General features: G+C 35.0%; 1 long non-coding RNA gene across 1 annotated transcript; it reads left to right on the top strand.

The window, feature by feature from the left end:
* The first annotated feature begins 504 nt into the window (after positions 1–504).
* On the top strand, positions 505–19,281 carry LOC145265769 (uncharacterized). The gene is made up of 2 exons (XR_013864690.1): positions 505–799; positions 16,772–19,281. It is a non-coding gene; the product is annotated as an uncharacterized LOC145265769 (long non-coding RNA).
* Positions 19,282–19,558: the final 277 nt, after the last annotated feature.

The raw sequence follows: 19,558 nt of genomic DNA, 5'->3' as shown, positions 1-19,558 counted from the left end.
AAAAGATAAATAAATAAATAATAATATTTCAATAGTTTTCAATAAATATTTATTTACCTGATCATAGATGGCATATTCATCAAATATTTTCGGGAGAAACTCCCATTTTCAAGAGATAGAAAATGTATATTGCCGCTTTTGGTTTCATTTAAATATTCGTTATGTTTTAATTTTGTTTTGGAACGCTATAACGGTCACTTAAATTAACAGAATCGTTTTTGGTATCGGAAAATATGTAAACATTTTTCCTATCCTATACGATTTCGATACCTTGAAAAGTTCCGATTTTCTTGATTCCCGATTCCGCTTTTGATTAATCGTCTCAACATATATATATATATATATATATATATATATATATATATCACTTTCTTTCTCCCACTATATTTTATTCGTTAACATTCTTTCTTTCTTTCCCTTTCTCTCTCTCTTTCTTTCTCGCTGTCTGTCTCTCTCGTTTTCTGCCGTTACTTTGATCTAATCTTTTGATTCGCAAACAATGTCCCTGACTCTCCCCTTCCCGAGGCCACAATCCTTCCGCCCAACTTACGCAAGCACGAAATCGTGTTTCAGCGCCACAGAAAATGCCCAATGCGTTGTTATCACGCATTCAAACCAACGCACACACACACACACGCGCGCGCGCAGGCACACACAAATAAATAAATAAAAATGTAAAAATCGCGACCTTATGTGTTCAGGCAAGTCGACTTCACTTGTTGCCCAACGCACTCGTTAGACTTCGACCTTCTCTTCGACAATAACTCAAGCGACGACAAAATCCAAGTTTCAAAAAATAGTAAGTAAGTTCCTTTTCTAATCTGTTATGTTTTCAAAAACTACTAGTGAGTATTTAGACGTGGGCACTTAGCGTAGCTTATTTTGGCGCTTCTTCGTTATAATTGCAAAATTCGAAATATGGAATTTCAAATAAAAACCAATGATATGTACTTACTTTATCACGTCGATGTAATGAACATATCCAAAAATTACGAAAAACAATAAAATATAACATAAGTACGTGCAAAATGAATGCCGATGCGCCAAATGTACGAAGAGTTCAACCCGTTTCTTTACTTAAAATTCATCAAGAATCAGAAATTTAACCAATTTTAATGAAATTTAACCAATTTTAATGAAATTTTCAGTATTTATCAAATAATGATCACGAAATATAATGAACCCATTATTTTTATATGAATCTTGGGTAATCTCCAAAAATACCGTTAGGGCTTACAACATGGCCGCCAGAAGAGTCACGTGATCCGGTAGGTGTATCAGAATTTTAGGCGGAATTTTTGACACCCCCAACAAAAAACTGCGAATAAAATATATAAAACTCGTAATTTCTGTTTTTAAAGTGGGTTGTCAATTTTCTTTATGAAATATACTTCCAAAATAAACTATTACAGTCGTTTAAAACATAATAGAAGTATTATTTTTTATTTTTTAAAAACAATGTTTACAAAATGTCTACGCACGTTCGTAGACATTTTGTAAACATTATTTTTGGAGATTACCGAATCTTGGTGGAAATATATTATTTTCTTTAAACAAAAAACACTTTTACTAAAGTTATGATTTTCAGTATTAAAAAAAATGTATGAGTTTATTTTTGCTTTTTTATGAAAATAAAGCATTGTAAATCGTAAAAATAAAAAATAAATTTTTTTACAAAAGCATTACGAAAAAACCCATAAAGTTCGGATTAATGAATTCGATATAACTCGAAGAAAAATTAATTTTTAGAACTACCGATATTATCATGAAATTAAGCATTGTTTATTTAATATTATCACACGAAAAAAATTATAATAGCAAAAAATATTTCTACTTTTTTATTTTAGATTACAGGTTTCGCATAATTTTTTTATGTAAGATTCTAATATTTTTCTTGTTTGAATGAACATGTAGCTTTCAGCGTAACATAATTTTTATATAATCTTGAAAAACATTTTTATTTAAAAGCAAGAACACAGAAAAATAATTAAATTAAAACATGGTAAAAATTCTACAAACGTTCACGACGGGAATGTACGGATGCACGGCTGGGGGAAAAAAGAAAACCAGCATTCCCTACCTTCCTCCAACTATCTGACCATTTTCAGACAGCCTTTGGACTTTCTGACATATTAGGTTTCTGGAGAATCCACACTTAGACGACTTCGTTTGTTTTTGCTTAATTGAAGCTAGAATCTCTCGCTTTTGGGGGCTAATTAAGCTATTTTTTGTTTTGTTTGAGCGAAGCCAGAATCTCTCGATCTTGGGGGCTAATTAAGCTTCTTTTTTTTTTGTACAAATAAGGTGTTTTTTTTTTTTATTTTAATTAAATATCTTAGCCTTTGACTTTACTAATTATCTTTGAAGTAGACCCAGAAAACTAATATTTATCTTTCAAAGGATTTTTACAATGGGTTCATTTAACTTCAAAATTTAGCTGAACTTGTCAGTTTCTGAATGTCGGCGTGAAAACATTTTTCGTTATAACTTTTTTTTTTTCACGTGTACAAATATTTCTTTTTTAAATTAATTTTAGGTTTTAATCTTTCAAATACAATCAAAATGTAGTCGGAAACCCACAAAAAAAAAAAAAAAAAAAAATTATGATAAACCAGCTTTCAAAACTTGTCCCCCATCTTTTTTTTCGGACATTATTGGCCGTCCCTAGTCTCATGCAACCCAACGCAGACTCGCATTATTTGATGTCTTACAATCGTCCCCCCCACCCCCACCCGCCAGACAACCTGATTTGAAAACTTTTGTTTCTCCCAACTTGAAGAGCATGATACCATCCGTCTCTTGAAACCGAAATCCCTGTTTTGTCTACCGTTTGACCATTTGACCAGCTGCCCCTTGCCCCAGCTTTAAATGACCTATTTCTAGGAACGGTTCTGTTTTGAAGATTTCGGTTATGATGACAAGTACTAACAGTGCCAGAAATCGCCATTAAAAATGCGTGATAAATACTTGAATAATAGACTTACTATCTTTCGAAGCTTATAGCTACTTGAAAAAATGTAATTTAAGCCGTGTTTCTTTTTTCAATAAAAGAAGCAAAGACCAAATCTTAAAAGAATAAAAGGTTTAATTGTAAAATATGCAATATTTGTGTTTTTTTAAATCGGGTTTCTTTAAAAAAAGATTTCAAGAAAATCAACGAATTTTAACTTACTTCGAATATAATAAATACATATAAATTCCAAAACATCACTCACCAAGTGTAACCCTTATTAAAATCCACACTAGCTGGCTTAATCGCTATGGATATAAAGCCCCCTAATATGAAACAATCGTAAATGTCCCGCATGACCAGTGTATAAACCCGGATTTTATAGTGTTAAGACGAATGTATGGCGTGTACCACCTCATTCCAACAGCTGAAGCAAGTATTATATATATATATATATATATATATATATATATATATATATATATATATATATATATATATATATATATATATATTGCCTCGGTTACCGCTTTCGATAAAAAAAAACTATATATATATATATATATATATATATATATATATATATATTAAGTAATGTGATTTATAATTTAAAAATTTAAAAAATTTTTAAAATTTAAAAATCAAAATTTAATTAAATTAAAAATCAGTTTCATAAGAAGGAACAACAACAAAGTCAATTATCTGTACGATCGTTTCGGAAATCCGTGCTTTTTATTTGTGGTATACATGAAGTCACGTAGAACAATTATACATAGTTTTTTTGGTAAGCACAGTCTCCTCATCAGCAAATTTAGGAGGATTTCTATTGAATTGAAAAGACACCAAAAATAAATTGTTCTACGTGACTTCATGTATACCACAAATAAAAAGCACGGATTTCCGAAACGATCGTACAGATAATTGACTTTGTTGTTGTTCCTTCTTATGAAACTGATTTTTAATTTAATTAAATTTTGATTTTTAAATTTTAAAAATTTTTAAAATTTTTAAATTATAAATCACATTACTTAATATTGAATTAGCTCTAGGACATTTAACTATCGAGCTTATTATATATCTAAATTACAACGAGCATTTCCTGTATTTTAATTAAACTATTAATTTCACTATTACATTAAAATACACTTAGCTCTTTAGACTATTATTCTAATCTCCTTTAAATTTATATATATATATATATATATATATATATATATATATATATATATATATATATATATATATATTTGTAGTCATCGACATACAGTCCTGTTTCGTTGTATCACAACTCATCAGTGCTGCTAGACTAGCATCTCTCCCAAGCCAGGATTGAACTTTGAACCGTTGTGTTGACAGTCGGCAGTTCTCTCTGTCTGTCTGTCTGTCTGTCTGTCTCTCTCTCTCTCTCTCTCTCTCTCTCTCTCTATATATATATATATATATATAAATTTTTTGTTGAGTATTTAAACGGTTAATAGCGTCTCCAACTTATTTTTTGGGGACATAAACAAATAAAAAGTATTATTTATTTATATATTTATTATTTCCTTATAAAACAGTGATATCTGCGGACACGTGTTTCAAGGTACTACATCTCATCGACGTAGCTTGACTGTTCTAGGATTCGAGTGCGTTAACTGTTACGCCACGAATTATGGAGAATTTTAAATTTTGATCTCAAATGATGTATTTTCAAATAAGTTTTCGTTATAATACCTTTACATAACATGGAACTTTAAAGGGCGTTTTTCGCTCTGTCTAATTGTTTAAATTACAATCGTTTTAAAACAATTATGTTTTCTTTTCAGAACTTTGAATACAAGATTGTAAAAAACCAAATTCATAAAATTTTCTTGTTTCAATTCAAGCTAGGTCGAAAAGCTGCTGAAAAAGCTCGGGATATCAATAATCAAATATGGCCCAGGAACTAGTACTAAACACACAGCACAATAGCGGTTTTAGAAATTTCATGGCGGCGACGAGAGTCTTAAAGATGAAGAGCTAGTGATCGGCCATCGGATGTTGACAAAAATCAATTAACAGCCTTAGTCGAAGCTAATCAATGCACAACTGTTCGAGAACTTGCTTCTGAATTAGACATAAGGTGTACGACGATTTCTGACCACATTCGAAAGAAAAAAAATTGATTAATTGGTGCCTCACGAATTGAACGACAACCAAAAGAAACGCCGTTATAAAGTGTTGTCTTGCCTCCTTTTTTACGCAACAAGAATGACCCGTTTCTTGACTGGGTCGTGACTTGCGATGAAAGTAGGCACTTTACGACAACATGCGATGCTCAGCTCAGTGGTTAGACGCCGACGAAGCTCCACTTCCTGAAACCAGAGTTGCACCAAAAGAAGGTCACGCTGACTGTTTGGTGGACTGCGACCGGTCTCATCCCTTACAGTTTTATTTATTGCAGGTGAAACCATTATAGCAGAGAAGTACTGTCAACAAATGATTGAAATGCTTCAGAGACTTCGAGACAATAACACTCAGCATTAGTCAACAGAAACAGCCCAATTTTCCTTCACAACAATGCCCGACTGTACGTTGCTAAACCGACCCTGCAAAAGTTGAACGAATTGGGCATCGAAACTTTGCCTCATCCGCCATACTCTCCAGACCTCTCACCTACCGACTACAACTTTTTAAAGCATCCTGACAACTTTCTACATTCTCACGCTTCAAAAACCTCAGTGATATTAAAAACGCTTTCAGCAACTTCATCGCCACCAGAACGCAAGATTTTTAATTTACTGGCATGAATACACTTGTTTTTGCGTTGGCAAAAGTGCGTTGACTCCGATGGTTCTTATTTCGATCAATAATTTTTTGTTTGAGCTGAGATATGTTCATCTGATCTTAAAAATTGAAAACCGCAAGAACTTTCTTGTCAACCTAATAATAGTAATAATAATAATAATAATAATAATAATAATAATAGTAATAATAATAATAATAGTTAACAAGAAGGAAAAGTCCTGTCAGATTGTAGATTTTGCCGTTCCAGCAGACTACAGAGTGAAGATCAAGGAGACAGAGCAAATACACGGAACTGGCCAAAGATAGAAGATAAAAAAAAAGTTAAGATAACACCAATAATAATAGGAGCACTTGGAACAATTCTGAAAAACTTTAAAAAGAAGAATGGGAGAGATTGGAATCGGAGATGGCTGAGTAGATACACTGAATAACAATAATAAAAACGACTGGAATATTAAGGAAAATCCTTGAATGCGGAAACTAATAGACATGATCCACAGGGGCTATATATATAGAAACTGCTACAAAGAAACACAGAGAAATAACACATGTAATCATGAAAACTGAAACTGTAGTTTTTTTGTGTCACACCAAATAAGTGAGGAGGGTCAAAGAGAAAAGAGAGAAAGCACTAACCAGACCTCCACTTGGCGAGCGCAAAGAGGACTGGGATCCTGGGGAAGCTTATTGCCACCTAAATCCCATTGATGACCAAGGGTCAATACCAACGAGAAATCAATGGTAAACGGCTAGTGCAATAACGAAAAGTAATTTGCAATGTTATTGAAAAAGGTGATGAAGACTGGAAATCTGGAGAGATTTGTTGTCACTCAGACTCCAGGAAACATCACAGGTTGGTGGCAGAGAGAATTCTCTGATGACGGCCTGTGTGAAAGCTCCTAGTGAGCGATGGTGATAAACCAAGAATTTTTTTAATTAGATGACACGTAACTATTGGCTTACGTTAAGTACATTGTGGATTAGTACATACATTTATTGAGATTGTAAGCTATCAGGCATAAATCCACAATCATGTTTTCATTACTTTATATATATATATATATATATATATATATATATATATATATATATATATATATATATATATATATATATATATATGATAGTGGAGGTCTGGTTAGTGCTTTATCATTCGGAAATCCACAATTATGTTTCCATCACTTTATATTATTATTATTAGAAGATAGTATTTTAAAACGGGGCAAATGTTAGCAATTTTCAGTCTGGTAATTCAAACATATAATTTTTTTTTCACAACTTATCAAGGCACAGAGGCCACTCGAGTATAATGGTTATTGTGTGCATAGTAATCAATGAGATAATATCGTAGTAATCGTTAGTAATGAAGATTTTGTAAATTGGATTACTTAAGGGAGCGGTTCATCAGGAATTTGTATATGTTGGACTTGAAGACAACCAAGTTGTACTCCGGTGGGAAACAGGCAGACAGAACAGAGTTCCACAGGCGTGCACTTCTAAGAAAGAAGCTTTGTTCATGGAATATACGTTTTGATATAGGCACAGATAAAGAGTGGCGGGAATTATTGATAGTAGTTTCAGCTAGACGGGTGTTTCTCATGAAAAATTCGTGAGGGGGACCAGAGATTGGAGTTCAGACGAGCACTTGCCATGGAAATAACGATAAAACAAAGACAGGCTCGCAATGTCTCTTCTGTGGGAGAGATGTTGAAGGGAAGAGAAAAGGGCATCCCCCACTAGGCTACAGAGTCTATTTTGTACTCTGTCAAGGCAGGATAGGCTGTTTTTATCAGCTCCTACTTAGATATGGCAGCAGTACTCCATCCTTGGACGGCTTTTATATAGATAGAGAATTACATCAGCAGTGAGATATCTACTGATACGGTAGCAGGATCCCACCATTTTTCCAGTGACCTTGGCAACAGATTTGATGTATGTTCCATTTCAGATCAGGAGTAACGGTCAAGCCCAGAAGCTTGTCAAAACATAGAGCCTCCCCAAGACGAGAGCCATCCATTTCAATTGATGCCAGATGGGGATCAGAGCGTGTATGATGTAAAGATAGAGGCTTGGTTTTGGATGCATTAAAAGTAACCAGCCACCTCTTCCCCCATTGTAGCACAAGATCAAAGGAGAGAGAATCAGAGAGAACTTTGTCAATTACGGTCTTTGATGTGTTGCCATAGATAGTTGTGTCATCAGTATAGATGTCAACGAATGATTTAAGTGTGTGTTTTGAGAGATCATTGATGTAGATTAGGAAGAGAGAGTGTTGGGCCCAGGATGGACCCCTGGGGGACTCCAGCATTAATACTGTGGACTTCTGATTTCTGTCCATCAACCACTACTCTTATCAGAGAGAAATGATTTAATAATTGAGAAAACATTTCCAGTTATACCATAGCTGGAAATCTTGTAAGTAAAAACAATATACTGGAGTTGAGATCAAAATTAAAACCTAAAAACAGTGAGTTAAGTAAGATAACCATCAGACCATCTTGCCACGTTATTTAAAAAGTGTTTTCAAACCTCGTGAAACAGTTGACAAACAGATAAAAATTTGATGACCCCCCCCCAAGTAACTATTTTTCAATTTTTACTGTTTAGCAACACTTTTTTTTTCGGATGAAACTGATTAAAAAGCTTTTCACATATCTAAATACCCTACATACGAAATTTCAAGATAAAAAAATTGTTGAGTATATAGGTTTAGAAGTATCCTCATACACGCATTTTCACTTTTATAGATATAATAGAATAAATTTGCACAATAGATATTAGCCATACATTTAAAAACATCGTCGCATTTAAGAATGGAGCACTTAAATTGTTGGAAATTTGGATATATCAATTTGCATGTAATTAATACATAAAAGAGAAAAAAAAAAGGACTCCTTCAGTCTTTGACAGACTATGGATACCACTGAAGGGTGCCTGCGCATGAAATTCTTGTGGCAAGAGTTGCGCAATCTCCAACCACAACTCTCCTGAGTTGACATTGATGAAATACCAGTGGCAAGTAGGTGTGTGTACAGAACGACTGGAAACAAATGCCGAGATATGCGGAGAGCTCATACAGTGCCTAGAATTCCCAAATGGTCACCCATCTGGTACTAACCAGACTCGACGTTGCTTAACTTCGGTGATCTGACGAGAACCAGCATATCAACACGATTATGCTGTATATAAATTAATACATAATATGTAGAAACAGCACGTTTTCATTGAGTATTTATTTATTCTAAAATATGTTTCTTTTTTTTATTCAAACAAAATTTGATCCCTGTTGTTTTTCTTTCTATTTTTTTTTTTATTCTTTTCTATTTTTTGATTTGAATCAACACCTCCCTTCCCGGCCGGAAATATATTTAACCAAACAATTATTATTTGTCATTTTCGCATGGATATTGCGTCATTTTATTATTCTCTCTCTCTCTCTCTCTCTCTCTCTCTCTCTCTCTCTCACACACACACACACACACACACACACACACACACACACACACACACACACACTAGCAGGTCAAGGTAAGCCCTGATCTTGACCTGCTACAAAGACTTATTGTAGCAGATCAAAATCAGGGATTACTCACAAAAGATTTAAGTAAAAAAGAAATTCAGTTAAAAAAAACTTCAGATAAAGATTATGAACATAAGGGAAAAGAGGAAGCGCCGGAAAAAAAAAAAAAAAAAAAAAAAAAAAAAAAGAAAAAGAAAAAAAGAGAAAAGGAAGGAAAATAAAAAGCGACTGAAGAAAAAAAAAGAAAAAAGAATAAAAAGAAAAAAAGATAAAAAGAAAAAGAAAGAAAGATAAAAAACAAACAAACAAACAAACAAACAAACAAACAAAACCGATTTGAGATATAAAACCAAAACGGTAAATGTGGCTATCGGAATACCCGGATATTGCGTCATTTTATCATCCAGCCAAACACACACACTAGCAGGTCAAGGTAAGCCCTGATCTTGACCTGCTACAAAGACTTATTGCAGCAGATGAAAATCGGATTATTCACAAAAGATTTAGGTTAAAAAAAAAAAATGGTCAGTGCAGGTGTGGGAGCCTTTTCTAGTCTCACACAAAAACACGCGTTCACATCTCCAGCTATATTACTTGTTATATACATACGCGCACACAAACATACTCGCGCACGTCCACACACGTACATATATTCACGTTCACGTATATACACTCACATTCACGTGTATACACACACACGCTAAGGTACACACATATACGCACATATACGCGCACATGTACGCACACATGGACAAAGTCACTTCCCCTTTCAAAGGAAATCCACACATGCGCAGAAGACCACCGGAAACAATTATAAAAGCAAGAGCAATAAGCAGCATCTTCCTTTTTCGGACCAGCTCTCGAGCTGAGAGGTTCGGTGAACCAGCCGCCTCCCTTTTGGGAGGCGTGCGCTCGTGCGCGTCACGTCCCCTGCTACTATGTATGGGGCACAAGCTAATAGACAGTATGTACACTTTATACGTTTTCTATCTCCATGGCCTGGATTGACTTTTCCTCATTTTCTCTCTCTCGCTATACTACAATAGACTTCCCTTCTCACCAGCTAATAGCGAGAGATGCACACCAAACTGGATTAACTTTCTCTCTTTCTCTCTCTACGACAATAGACTTTCCTCCACACCAGTAAACAGCGAGAGACGCACGCCAAACTAAACACGTGTAGTACCCTTTTCTTTCACTTGTTTCTTCATGAAATAAATCCTAGTTCGTTTAATTCAATTTAACACGTAGTTCGTCTCTTTCTCAATTCAATTCATTATTCCTAATTTGCACCACCTCAACAAAATGGTGACACCCGAACGTGAGATGAACACGCATTTCCTTCTATACCCTAGACCGCTACACAGGTTTTGCCACTCAGTGATTGAGAGGCTGAGCCGCCTGATGTCTGGATGCCAAACCTTATCGGCAGATAGCCTTTACACTGTCCGCCACAACAAAGTATATAAATTCTCTATTGGATGCAGCTTGATAGATCATCGAACATTTGAAAGCTTGCACCATCACCGATGTTAACAAGTGGAACCGTAACAGGGTTCTATGACAAAGACATAAAAGTGGGCAGGCGCATAACAGACAAGTGCCATTAAGCCAGGCATTTTAACATGAAACAAGCCCGAAGGAACTACACTCATTACTGATGTAACCATTCCAAATAATTATGACCTTAATAAAGCTGATTTCAAAAACAATATGACCTCTGAAAGAAATACACATGATACCCGTTATGAAGGAGAAATTGGTTTTATAAAAAAATCTTTAAAATATAATTGGAAACAATCCCTGAACAACGAAGCTGTTACGAAATACGTAAAGGGAAATTAGTCTATTCTTAAAAGAGTCCTTATGAATCCATATCGTAATGAAATCAAGTTGATCTCTTAGAACTTACTTCCATCCCATCCATCCACAGCCCTTGAGCCCCTCGGAGGGGCATAGGCCATCTACAACTTTTGTAGATGTTTTTGTAGCAAAGAGTTCTTTTTACAGGGTGAGGGTGCTGGTCCCACGCCCAACCTTCCCAGAACGTACATACAGCGCCTGGCCTTCCCAAATGGTCACCCATCTGGTACTGGCCAGGCTCAACGTTGCTTAACTTCGGTGATCTGAAGAAAACCGGTCTATCAACATGATTATGCCGTACTAGAACTTACTTAGATAAATAAAAAAGGGAGAACAATCGTCTCAGCAATGAGAATAAATGTTACGAAATCAATAAAGGGAACCTAGACATACAAGCGAGCAGATGCATAAAAGACAAGGCCATCAAGCCAGATATTGTAATATGGAACAAGCCCGAAAGAATAGTGGTCATTATCGATGTGGCTGCCGCCAGATTCAGCTTTTCTTAGGATAGATGTGTTTGGTATTCTGGCCCTTTAATGCTGAATATCAAAGCCTAATAGACCATGGCTGAATCCATCACCGTAAAATAGGCTCTTAAGATGAGGTCACAAAAGATAGGAGAAATATCGTTCTAGTTAGAATAATATCGTAAAAGTGGTATAAATATGTTTAAACAAAATATATTTATACTCATTTGTGTTATATATAGCTTAAAAAACAAAATAAGATAGGTGATCCTACTTCCGGGTAGCGATTCGGTCCCAGGCGAAGTGATATCACAGAAAGGATGCCAAGCCCTTTCTGAAATTAGACCCTAGAGAGAACAGGTCAATTCGCTTCGTCGTCCATCCATCGTTCGGTCAGTTCAAATGTAGTAGCAGTTATTTCTTTTTTTTTTAGCCCCTAAAAGTGCCAACGAGGTAAGAATCCAAAGTCATGATTCACGTATTAGGTAGTATGTAAGCCTTGTTTTTAATAAGAATATATTCAGTATTTCTTATATATTATACGTTCGACAGTTACATTTCTCATTCCATGTGAAAGAAAGTCTTGAAAAAAAACCTTTTTTGTATCGCATGTGTCTGATGTCGCTGTCATGTCCATCTCCTTTTCTTTGTATTTTATTTTCATTTTATTTTTGTAAAATACATCATTTTGTACATTTTGTATTGCATTTATGTCGATTGCTTTTATTTATTTGTATTGCAGTCTTCACAGCTGCATATGTGCAAGAATAAAGTTATTCTAACCATAATCAAGGCAGTTGTCAGTTCTCTCACGCATGTCAGGAGGCTAAAGGAATCACAATCGATATCACTGTCCCAAATGATTTTGACCTTAATAGAGCTGAATGGGGAAAGATAACAAAATATCAGGACCTAAAAAAAATGATCTAAAAACGACATGGTCTCTGAAAGAAATAAACATTATACCAGTTGTGATAGAAATAAGTGAATTAATAAAAAAAAATCTTCAGAAATACTTAGAAGCAATGCCTAGAAGACCAAGCTGTAATGAAATACAAATAGCAGCCATAAAGATAAAGGGAATAGTATCTATTCTTAAAAGAGCCTTTGGATATAAATCTTAATCATAAGGAAATCCAGTGTTAGCTCCGGGGGGGGGGGGGCTTTAGCCCTTAAAACTAACTGCAGTAAAATAATTAAAAAAAAAATGAATGCCTACTGGAGAGAACTTGATTGCTTACTAGACACAATTCTTGAGTGCCTAAGGTTTTTCTGTACAGGGGTTTGTCCAGACATCGTAATATGGAACAAGCCCGAAACAACTGTGCTCATTATTAATGTCACAGTCCCAAATGATGACATGGTCTCTGAAAGAAATAAACATTATACCGGTTCTGATAGAAGCAATGGGCCTAATAAAAAAGAATCTTCAGAAATACTTAGAAGCAATCCCAGGAAGATCGAGTTGTAACGAAAAACAGATGGCAGCCATAAAGGGAACAGCATCTATTCTTAAAAGAGCTTAATGAAAATGCTATTTCAAACATAAATCTAACTGTTCAGACTTCAACTACATCTGGCAAAGAGTTAGGACATTGCTAAGGCTGCTGCAAAGAAGGTGGGTTCTCTCTACCGTGCTAGAAAATTATTTACACCATAGAGTAGCCACTCGGATAACCGATGCTAATGGACAATTTGCGAATCTTTTAGATCTTTTTCTGCTAGAAAATTATTTACACCATAGAATTGCGAATCTTTTAGATCTTTTTCTGACAACATGCTTAAAACTGTAGTCGTTCTCATTTTTGTCTCCACGAGGATCCTCTGATCACGTGGTTGTCTCAGTAAAGATAAAAGCAAAACATAACAAAACCCCAAACAATATATCGATTAGTGTTGGGACGATTAATCGGAATTGGGAATCGGAAAAATCTGAGCTTTTTGGGGTATCGGAATCGGGAAAATTTGGGCCTATTTTCTGATGCCAAAACCGATTCCTTAAATTATCTTTTTTATTTGATTTTGTTTTTCTAAAACGTCTTCCATTGCTTGTAGTAATAATAAAATAATAAATATTTATTGATTTAAACTTCCAGCAAGACTAAAATCACTAGATCACTCCCTCACAAGTGTTTTTAAGTTTGAGAAAATATCTGCACATTTAAGATGTGTTTTTACGGTAATCGGGACAAAATAACAATTTTTATAATTAAATATTTAGAGATTTATGAAGGATCACAATAATTGTATCAGAATCAGGAATTTAGTACGGAATCAGTAATTGTATCGGAATTGGGAAAAATATTGAAATCGTCCCATCACTAATATCGATACTCAATGGTTGACTGGGACCGTTTCTAAACGTTCATATCGGAATCCCCCTTACGCTCTATGTTTAAACAGATTGCATCCGCTATAGCATCTGATTGGTTTAGCATCAGCATAGACCACTAAAAGGTTTCCACAGAAACCGAACTGTATGCCATGGTACAACCCCGATTCATTACTTCAATTGCTTTAAATGTAATCGATATTTTGAAGCAAAGCCGCTTTTAGGACTGCCAGCCATCACTGCAAAAGAAAACGCGAGAACATCATATGCTCAATCCATCAGATGCAAAGTAGAAGAACAGAGGCTTGGTTAACATGACTTTTGGCAAACAACAAAGAATATTCTATTCCGACCATCATCAATAAGCCTGGCGTGATTTCGCTAGCTTCTGACAAAGCCAAACTCTTTGCCAAGAACTTTGCGTCAAATTCAACCCTATGAGATCATGGCCACCTACGTCCAGGATTTTCTCCCAAGACCTAAAATAATCTGAGCAAAATCCGCATATCTGTTCGTGATGTTGCCACACTCATCAAGAACCTTGATGCCAGCAAGGCAACTAGTTCTCACAATCTTCCAGCCATAGTATTCAAAAAGCTGTAGTCAGAACTACCGCCCATTCTTGCAAAATTGTTCAATTAATGTGTAAAGAAACTTTCGACCAACCTCATAAGCAGCAAAACCCTGCCCTTTACTGCAGAGGTCCCTAGATATCCCGAAAGCCTTCTAGACTTTGCAATTCCCTCCCCGTTTCCTGCTTCCCTAAGTGTACTAACTTGCAGAAGTTTAAATTAGTGTTGGGATAATTAATCGGAATTGGAATTGGGAATCAGAAAAATCAAAAGATTTAGGGGTATCAGAATCGGTATCAGAATCGGAAAAATTAATGCCTATGTTCCGATGCCAAAAACGATTCTTTTAATTGTCTTTTTTATTTGATTTTGTTTTAACCAAAATCTTCCATTGCTGGTAATAATGATAAAATAATAAATATTTATTGATTTTAAATTACCAGAAAGGCTAAAATCGATAGATCATCCTCCACAAGTACATTTTGACGTTTAGGAAAATTTCTGCATATTTAAGATGTGTTTTTTACGAAAATTAGGGAAATAACAATCTTATAGTTAAATAATTAAAGAGTTATAAAGTATCGGAATCGGGAATTGTATCGGAATCGGGAATTTAGCACGGAATCTGTAATTGTATCGGAATCAGGAAAAATATTGGAACCGTCCCATCACTAGTTTAAATATATTGTGGACAGACATCTCGCTGCTCAACTCCCCACAGTCCCTTGTTAGACATGATCCCGAATAGTTTGCCCCCAAGTTCCAAGTGCCAATATACCTTGTTTGTTATAAAAAAGAGTAAAAGTGTAGACGAGGGAGAAATAAATGGTCTAAGATTGCACTTTGGTCGGGTACAAAAATAGCCGAGACATTCTCCGACGGGGGCGCTTCTGGCGACCAGCAATAAACAAACTATATTCTTAAGGAAGGATAATACTACCTGAGAGAGTGTGCCTCTTGGGATTAAGCTCGATCATGTCTTATTCTGATGATCAAAGGTTTGATAAATATGTAGTTACAAGTTAGGTAACTGGCTTGTAATGTATACGGGGAACGGCCCGGCTGTATTTGCACTACTCTCGTACTTGTTGATATGCTAATTCAGATTAGTCCGTTGTATAAATGTATAATAATTGTATAAATTATCAGCCAGTTGTAGAAAACATAAGTATAATTTCAGCTGCACCTTTCTGAATACGCACGGACGTATATATATATATATATATATATATATATATATATATATATATATATATATATATATATATATATAAATATATATATATATATAAATATATATATATATATAAATATATATATATATATATATATATATATATATATATATATATATTTATGAATAACAACATAGTGAATTTAAAAATTTATGACGTGAAATGTTTCAATTTCAAATCCAAAGATTTTTATTATTCTATGTAAGACAAAAAATACATTTGAAATATTTTAACTCCTTATCCTACAGGATTTCGATGTCTACCATCTCTTCAGAGGAGAAAATCTTAGCAAATAATTATAATGGTTTACACCTTATTTGCTAAAGTCAGCGAGGTTTCCATACCAGTTGATTTTATTCTGAAGTATATATATATATATAATACTTAGTAATTGTTGATATTTACAATTAGAAATAAAATAGGTTTAAGGCTCCCAAAATTCGTGCTAGAACTGTCCGCAAGGATCCGTGGCGCAGTGGTTAAAATACTTGTAAAAATCAACTGTAAAAGTGATATTCCTCTGACGAGTGAAGGTTTAATTCTCAGTGTGGACGCAACGAAAAATACAATTGCAAATGGCTGACTACCCCCCCACCCCCGGGAAATAAATAAAGGGTTAAGTTTGAAATTCCGTTTAAATTCCCAGATTAGACAGAGACATACCCCACATATCAGTAAGATATATGTGTAAGACACTTGAAGAAGGTCGGACGTTATATCGACCGAAACGTTGTGAAAAGACATTTAAGATAAAAACAGTAATCCTATAAATCCAAATAATACGAAAAACTCCTCGTCTCAAAAATCCAGAATTTTTTTCCCCAATTAGTTGATTTCGTTTGCTTTTGGTTCTTTAATGTTTTTCTACTCCTTAACGTTTTATTTTTCATTCTTTTAGCTCAGTGAGGGTCCTTTACCTTCTCCCCGGGGTCAGACTAAGTGGAAAAGGCGCACAAAGCAAAAACTAACATGACTTTTTTTTTCAGATGCAAATAATATTACATCTCGTATATTTACTGCATTCTGTCTAATTTACGTTTCTTTTCTTTTTTTTTAACAGAACCACTCCCCCATGATAAATGACCAGCTTAACGAACGCTATTTCTCCTAAAATCAATCCTGGGAGGCGATAACACAAACGTTTGTGATGTTTTTTTTTTTTTTTCTATGAATGGAAGAACACTTCAAAATGGACGACCGTAAACGATTTAAGATGCAGAAGATTTGCGCAAATTTGTCCCAAGGGTGTAGTCCACAACTCCATCCTTGTCACAGGCTATTTGACCAAGATGGGCATCAAGGCAGTTCTTCATCCTTCCTATAGTTCATACTTTACTGCCTGTGACTTGGTTATTCACTTTAAAAAAAAAAACCCAGTTAAGTAAAAACGAGGCTCATTCCAACTAACAAACAGCAACATTCAATCTGAACCTTTAATGACGAAAATGCTGTTTCAAAATTGTGGCAGCGGCTTGAATACCCATTGACATATAGAACCTCTTGTAGCTAGATGAGATATTCCTTTATAATGCTGCAGGAAAGTCCAGACAAATAGATTTACTAGTCAGATCTCTTGCCCCCCCCCCCCGCAAAATAAAAGACGCAACTACTCTCTTTTATATATTATTTATTTGGAATTCATTATTGAGATGAGTATTATTTATTAATTTATTTATTGCGGACTATTATCCTCATCTTTATTAGTTGTTGTTTTCACGACGTTTCGACCAACTATTCCTCTGGCCTTCGTCAGGTAGTAACCGCGACGGGATAGGAACTCCGGATCTCCTAACTTCTCAGCAATTACTGCCATCCATAGTTGTTGTTGTTTCACCACGTTTTGGCCAAGTAAGCCTCTGGCCAGCTTTGAGTAGAATCGAAACCGCTACGTTCAGACCATTCTCACCTGGAACCGTAGAGATTCAACGTCTCTATCCATTGCGCCACGGGCCCCGAAAGGTGATCAAGGTTTAAGTTTTAGGTTTTATAAATCCACGTTTATTTATTATCTGATCTTCCATGGTCGGGTCCGTACCGAATGGTACAGATATTATTATTTAATTGGAATTCATTATTGAGTGAGTTTTATTTATTAATCAATTAATTAATTAATTAATTAATTAATTTATTAATTAATTGTGGACTTTTATCGTGAAACAACAACCAAGAAAGATGAGTATAAAAGTCCGCAATAAATAAATAAATTAATTAATTAATTACTTTCTTTTATAAGGTAATAATTTTCTTTCATAATAAAACCGGTAATAATAGAATATACCCTTTACATTTTTATGCCGTTGTTATTATGAAGGTACCAGTTTATTGTATACTTAAGGCGATATTTTGACGCCTTTAAACTACGCGGATCTACCCATTAGCATATGGAACCTCTTGTGGTTGGATGCTGTGGTCATCGTGATGTAGAGAAATAAAAAGTGAAGGCCGGGCGGTGTACTCATTCAGTGAAATAAATAATCTTTCTTCACTTCATGGACAAAAAGATTCATTAGCCTGTTCTTTGATTCCCTATCAGAAACTAACCCATCACTACTTTTTTTTTTAATAAGTTAATGATTTTTTTTCTCATAATAATAGAAAACAAATAATATAAAACACGGTTTACGTTTTTTACTACGTTATTATACGTGTACTAGTTGATTGTATTGTTCAGGCGATATTTTGACGTCTATAAATTAAGCGTGACAGTGGCGGGTCCACCCATTGACTTATAAAGCCTCCTGTAGTTGGATGAGATATTCCTTTACAATTATATAGGAAAGTGAAGGTCACATGGTTTACCCAACCAGGTGAAAGAAATAATATTCACTAGTCTGCTCTTTAGCTTCTCCACAGGAACAAAAGACGTAAGTTGATAAACATGTTTTTTTTTTTAATATAAATAGAACATGTAATGATAATTCGAAAATTCCCCGACACCAAAAGAACGTAGGTAGATCAGAATAAGACCGGGGACAACGGCTACGAAATTTCTTCAAGTCCAACATAAACAAACTCCTGACAAACCGCCCCCTTAAGTAAGACACTCTATCTAAACCCAATACTAATGATTACTACAACACTACTACAATACTATCTCATTGATTACTGTACACGCAATAACCCTTATCCCTGAGTGGCTTTCGGGCCTTGATAAGTAAAAAAAAAAAAAAAAATTGCAAGACCGCGACCTCCAGGAGTCAAGAAACACGAGGCTTGGAGACCAACCTGTGCGTCTGTACTCTTATTATCGGTAATAAATAACGTCTTCTAAGCACACCCTGCCCCAATGGAGGCAATCCTTTAAATAGTTAGTAACGGTCATTCATATGTAAGCACTTCCGTCAGAAGCAGCAGCAGTAGATATACGCAAAAGTCAAACGTCGCCGGTTTTGCTTAGTCCAAAACGAACCCAACCCTCCTCCGATCACCAACCTCCTCTAGTTTTCTCACTTGTTTTTCTCACAAATATGACGTACCAAATGATACAGCAAAATTTGGTTTCCTCCATAGATGAATTGATTTACTAGTCATCTGTCTGCTTCCTCATCAGAAATAAAAGATGCAACTCATTGCTATTTGTTGATGCGAGAAATTATTTTAAGCGTCGGCATCGCTAGGCGTCTGCAGTGCCATCTTTTAATTCTTAGGCATGCGTGATTCACGTGTGAACGTGATTTCACGTTATGCCCATCACCCTGCTTCACATTTAAAGCGACTGGATACCGCACAGGGAGTGTTTATTTATTTATTTATTTTTGCATTGGCATTCCGACAGTGGAAGATGTTGGACGCATATTAGTGCTTCCAGATATTAGAGGTCGCAATAGGGCAACCTGTTGCAACTTTC

The sequence above is a fragment of the Euprymna scolopes genome, chromosome 40, assembly GCF_053919585.1.
Source record: "Euprymna scolopes isolate OS-2025 chromosome 40, ASM5391958v1, whole genome shotgun sequence".
NCBI classification, from domain to species: Eukaryota; Metazoa; Mollusca; class Cephalopoda; order Sepiida; family Sepiolidae; genus Euprymna; species Euprymna scolopes.
The sequence above is the reverse complement of the archived record's forward strand: the minus strand, read 5'-3'. Positions and strand labels throughout refer to the sequence as shown.